This window comes from Anolis sagrei, chromosome 1 (assembly GCF_037176765.1).
Source record: "Anolis sagrei isolate rAnoSag1 chromosome 1, rAnoSag1.mat, whole genome shotgun sequence".
NCBI lineage: Eukaryota > Metazoa > Chordata > Lepidosauria > Squamata > Dactyloidae > Anolis > Anolis sagrei.
Genome location: NC_090021.1, coordinates 258377485 through 258383484, shown reverse-complemented (window position 1 = coordinate 258383484; position 6000 = coordinate 258377485). Strand labels below are relative to the sequence as shown.

The window sequence follows — 6000 nt, the reverse complement described above, 5'->3', positions numbered from 1 at the left end:
AGAGCGTATCATCTGCAAATAAACTAATTTTGATTTTGTTGTCCACTCCCATTCCCTTTATTTCTTTATCCTTCCTGATTGCCGAGGCCAATAATTCCATAACTAATATAAATAGTACCGGAGAAAGAGGGCAACCCTGCTTTACTCCTTGCATGATACTAAAGGATTCAGTACTTGAGTCATTAATTATAACTTTTGCCCTATTTTCCGAATATATTTGTTCTATTATATGTTGGAACCCCTCTCCAAAACCATATTTTTTAATTAATGATTTCAGCACTGTCCAACCCACCGAGTCAAAGGCTTTATATATATCTAATGCAATAATGCCTACTTGAGCTTTCTCGTTTTTTGCGTTCTCTATAATGTTTATCAGTCTGCGGACCAAGTCAGACATTTGCCTGCCCTTAACAAATCCACATTGGTCTGGGCTAATATACTCCTCTACGAAGTTTTTTAATCTATTTGCCAAAATTGCCGTAAAAATTTTTGCGTCTTGGTTAATTAGAGAAATAGGACGATAAGAGTCTAATAATAATTTATCTTTGCCCGGTTTAGGTATTAGTATTATCCTAGTATGTTTCCATGAATTTGGTATGGGTTTTCCCCTTAATATTTCATTGAATAATATCTGTAATTTGGGAACTAGGAATTCTATATAAGTTTTATAAATTTCAGCTGGAATACCATCTTCACCCGGTGATTTACCCTTCCTTAATTTATGTATGATGTCTTTAATTTCCTCTTGAGATATAGATTTCTCCATTTCCTTACTGTGTGTCTCACTTAATTTCTTACCTAAATTTTGTTCCAGATATTTATCCAGCTGAGCTATATCCACTTCTGTATTTCTGTACATATTAGAGTAGAAATCCTGTATCACTTTAATTTTATCTACCATTCTGGCACATATAATGCCATTACTATCCTTGATACATCCAATCTCCCTTCTTACTTTTTTAGTCTGTGCTAATTTTGCCAGCAGTTTTGAGCTTTTATTATTATATTCAAAAAAGTATCTATTTGTGTACATCATATCTTTTTTAACTTAATTTACAGGTTTTTAAATAGGTAAGTTATTTAACTTCGTAATTGCTTCTTTTGCCTTTTAAAATTTATATTTAACACTGCCTTGGATCTCACATTAGGAGAAAGGAATAATCAAAATTAAATAAATGCGTTACCATCCAGAAACTGGATTGCAACTCCCATTACTTCAGCTGAAGCTGGTGAAATGGTGTTCAGCAATATCGTGAAGGTCACAAGTTCCTTTAACAGTGCACTTTGGAATCATACTAGCTCTATAATAGCCTTCAGCTCATGTTCCACAGCAAATGCTCTATGATCCTCTGACATATATGATGACCCCAGTTTTATTCACAGCCTTGGAAATGGAGTTGGGGAGATTGATATTTCCAGCAGTTATGACTGCATTTCAGAGAAGGTACAGCATTGGGAACATTGCTGTCTTCTTGCTTGATATTTTTTGTCATTTTCAGACAAGGAATAGTAGGTTTCTTAGAAGTGAAGTTATAGAACAAACACTCATGGTTTGTAGCTTCATGGTTTGGGCTACGAAGTGTAGGTCGATAACTGCTCTGTGGCTTTCTTGCATTGAGATGCCTGGGCTTGTGCAACTTCATTTGCACTTCCTTTTTCCGAGCAAGATTTAACATCACTTTGGGCAGTGTTTTTGAGATACCAGGAGTTCTTTCAGAGGACAGGTTGCATATCCCTTTTCTGAAAATCGGAAATGCTTCAAAATTCTATATTGTTCACATCTGTGTCTGAGATAGCAATACCTTTGCTTTATATTCAATGCTCAGTTTGTATCATGCACAAAATAATTAAAAATTGTACATGTGAAATTACTATCACGTTATATGTATAAGGTGTGCATGAAACATAATTGCATTTTGTGTTTGGAATCAAGTACTTTGCCAAGATACCATATATATATGCTACTATTCCAAAATAAATAAAAAATCAGAAATCAAAACGTTTTTGTACGAAGCATTAGATAAGATTGTATGCATTGAAACCCTCCCACCCTTTTGCCATTTATGAGTCCAGACTGATGTAGATTGTGTTTATCATAATTAGTTGTTGTTTGCCTTCAAGCCATTTATGAATTATGTCAACCCTAACACACGGCTTCTTGGTGAGATTGATGCTTTCAAGCTGCCTGTTGATTTATGGCAACCCTATGACTTACGTACATCTTCATCACACTAGAGAGAAAAAATCCACTTAAAATCCGGTTTCTGCCTCCCGCAAAATTCTGGGGTTTGTAGTTTAGTGAGGCTGCTAAAGGCTCCTCCCTAAACGACAAACACCAGAATTCTGCAGGAGGCAGCAACCGGATTTTAAATGGATTTTTTCTTTAGTGTGATGAGGCTAAATAGTGTTTTGGACAAGGAATACTTTGTATTGTCAAAGGTTTTCATGGCCAGAATCACTGGGTTGCTGTGAGTTTTGCAAGTTGTTCCAGAAGCATTCTCTCCTGACATTTCACCCACATCTAGGGCAGGCATCCTTAGAGGTTGTGAGGTTTGTTGGAGACTAGGCAAGTTGGGTTTATGTATCTGTGGGACATCAGGAGGGAATGTTACTTATTTATTTATTTCTCGTGTCAGGGCAGCCAGTCAGTTATATTACATTTCTAACAGAACAAAGCAAACAAACAGAGAAAATACAAAATGTGTGAGTTTGGTAGTTGATTAAATGTCCTTTGACCAGTATCTGGCCACTTGGAGTGCTTCTGATGTTGCTGCAAGAAGGTCCTCCATTGTGCATGTGGCAGGGCTCAGGTTGCATTGCAGCAGGTGGTCAGTTGTTTGCTCCTCTCCACATTCGCATGTCGAGGATTCCACTTTGTTGCCCCATTTCTGAAGGTTGGCTCTGCATCTCGTGGTGCCAGAGTGCAGACTGTTCAGTGCCTTCCAAGTCGCCCAGTCCTCTGTGTGCCCAGGGGGGAGTTTCTCATTTGGTATCAGCCATTGGTTGAAGTTCTGGGTTTGAGCCTGCCACTTTTGGACTCTCGCTTGCTGAGGTGTTCCAGCGAGTGTCTCTGTAGATCTTAGAAAACTATGTCTGGATTTTAGTCGTTGACGTGCTGGCTGATACCCAAACAGGTGATGAGCTGGAGATGTCTCTGCCTTGGTCCTTTCACTATTGGCTGCAACTTCCCGGCGGATGTCAGGTGGTGCAATACCGGCTAAGCAGTGTAATTTCTCCAGTGGTGTAGGGTGCAGACACCCCGTGATAATGTGGCATGTCTCATTAAGAGCCACATCCACGGATTTAGTGTGGTGGGATGTGTTCCACACTGGGCATGCATGTTACTGGAACATGGCCATACAGTCTGGAAAACTCACAGCAACACAGTGATTCTGGACATGAAAGCCTTCAACAACACATTGGCGACCCAGTGGGTCTCCTCCCAGTCAAGGTTTTGAGGTATGTTGGAAACTAGGCAAAGGAGGTTTATGTATCTGTTGGAGTGGGAGAAAGAATTCTTGCCTGTTGGAGGCAAGTGTGAATGTTACAATTAATCACCTTGATTAGCATTGCAAAGCCTTGCAGCTTCAAGGCCTAGCTGATTCCTGCCTGGGGGAATCCTTTCTTGGGAGGTGCTAGCTGGCCCTGATTGTTTCATGTCTGGAATTCTCCTGTTTTCAGAGTGCTGTTTACTTACTGTCCTGATTTTAGAGGGTTTTTTTTAAATACCTTGGAATAATTTGCTAGTTCCTTCCTCTGAAATGGAGCCTAGTTTCCCACCAAAGTGTCATTCCCTTTTTAGCTTCCAAGCTCAGGTAAGAACTAGGACTTTAGGGTCTGGATCTGCCCTCGGGACTACTAACAAATCTGGAATACCAACAGGACGGTATCTCGCGAGAGCTTGGAGAGCCCGAGCGAGATTTGAGATCTCGCGGGAAGCGCTCAGTGCCGGGTTAGTAGTGGAGGGAGTGAGGAGGCGGGCGGGTGGCTCTCCGTGAGAAGCCCGGGAAGGAGGCGGGACCCCGGCGCTGGGGAGGTAAGCGACCCCGTGGCTGCTGGAGGGGAGGCAGGCTTCTGCTGCCGCGCAGTCAGAGAAGGAGCGCCGTTTCCAGGGCGTCCCGCCTGCGGCCAGGGCTCCAGCTGACTCAACCTGGCGGCCTCCGTTGGGGATAACACGGGCCTCGCTTCCTGTCCCGAGCCACTCCTCTCAGGGACTGAAGAGGTTAAAAATGGCAGCCCAGGCGTGAAACACCACAACTCATTTAAAGGAAACCCCGCCTGGGAGACAGCTTGTCTGTTTCTAGTATCTGGAAGTCCCTTTTTTCCACGTAGGGACACGCACCTTATATTATTATTATCCTCACTGCGAAAGCTGTTCAGCAGTGGAACTCTCTGCCCTGGAGTGTGGTGGAGGCTCCATCTTTGTAGGCTTTTAAACCGAGGCTGGATGACCATCTGTCAGGGGTGCTTTGTGATTTTCCTTCTTCTTGGCAGGGGGTTGGGCTAGATGACCCGTGCCGTCTCATCCAACTCTATGATTCTATCATCATTATTATTTACTTCTTACACAATATGTGGTGGTTTTTACAGTGCTTGGAAAGAATTGATTCGTGGTTGTGAATGATCTCCTTTTACTACTCTGTTGATCAACGTGCGGAGTCCTTGCCCCAGCAAGGAAATGTTGTAGTACACAGCGCAGCACCTGAGGGTGTCCCTATACCAGGCATGGGCAAACTTCGGCCCTCCAGGTGTTTTGGACTTCAACTCCCATGATTCCTAACAGCCTCAGGCACCTTCCTGAAAGTAGGGGATCTGAGGCTGTTAGGAATCGTGGGAGCTGAAGTCCAAAACACCTGGAGGGCCAAAGTTTGCCCGTGCCTGATCTAGATTGACTGCAGTTTGACACTGCTTTAATGGACACAGCTCAGCACTATGGAATCCTGGGATTTGTAGTTTTGCAATGTCAGTAACCTATCACCAAACTACATAGGCGTCCCCGGTGGCACAGTGGGTTAACCCTTGTGCCGGCAAGACTGCTGACGGCGGGTCAGTGGTTCGAATCCAGGAAGAGTGGGTTGAGCTCCCTCTGTCAGCTCCAGCTTCCCATACGGGGACATGAAAGAAACCTCCCACAAGGATGACAAAACACCAAACACCTGAGCATCCCCTGTGCAACGTCCTTGCAGACAGCCAATTCTCTCACACCAGAAGCGACTTGCAGTTTCTCAAGTTGCTCCTGACATTTAAAAAAACCCTAAACTACATTTTCTAGGATTCCATAGGAATAGCCATTGAAGTGGTGTCAAACTGCATTTGTTCTGCAGTGTACCCTGAGTTCCAACAGCCCATTTGATTCTATTCTCCTTCCCTGTTTTTTTTGTTTTTGTTTTTTTTGTTTTTGTTTTTTTTTGGTTAAAGGATCAGCCAACATTCTGTGTCTGTGGAACATGTTTAGTCCTAATTGGAGTGTTTGGAGAGAAGCGGGATGACCCCATGGCATTCTGGAAATCTCCAAGTTACCACAGTAGATACCAGAATCCACAGGTTCCCAAATCCTGTTATATACGATAGCATACTAAAATGGTGTCCATGATATAAAATGGCAAAATCAGGGGTGATATTTTGGAATTTTCTTTGAATCCATGGAAGCAGAATCCTTAGATACAGGGCTAACTATTAATCTTTAGATAAAAGGAAATGGGAAATGTAGGGATACTAACACTTGTAAAGAGTTGAGGTCAAATTCATTGATGTGTTATCCCAGTATTTGATCTAATGCAGAATCATTATATTTGTTTGTGAGCATTAGTGACCCTTTTACTATGGATTGTTGCATGGCTTCAAGGTAAGACCAACATATGGCCAGATTTGTTCAGAGACAATTTGCAATTGCCTTCCTCTGAGGCTGAGAGAGAATGTAATTCACCTCATTTAATGGCTTTCTGTGGTTGAGCAAAGATTTAGGCTTTCAGCCTTCTAGTCCAACACTAAAAACCACAC

At 42.5% G+C, this 6000-nt stretch overlaps 1 protein-coding gene across 2 annotated transcripts in view; it reads left to right on the top strand.

Annotated features, from left to right (window-relative positions):
- The first annotated feature begins 3925 nt into the window (after positions 1-3925).
- The window catches only part of DNAJC24 (DnaJ heat shock protein family (Hsp40) member C24), a 45983-nt gene continuing 43908 nt past the window's right edge, over positions 3926-6000 (top strand). The window contains exon 1 of one of the 2 annotated variants that reach the window (XM_067462695.1): positions 3926-3952. The gene's annotated coding sequence lies outside the window, so the exon portion shown is untranslated. Of the gene's footprint in view, positions 4037-6000 lie in introns of both variants that reach the window. The other variant, XM_060766328.2, reaches the window with a different exon arrangement.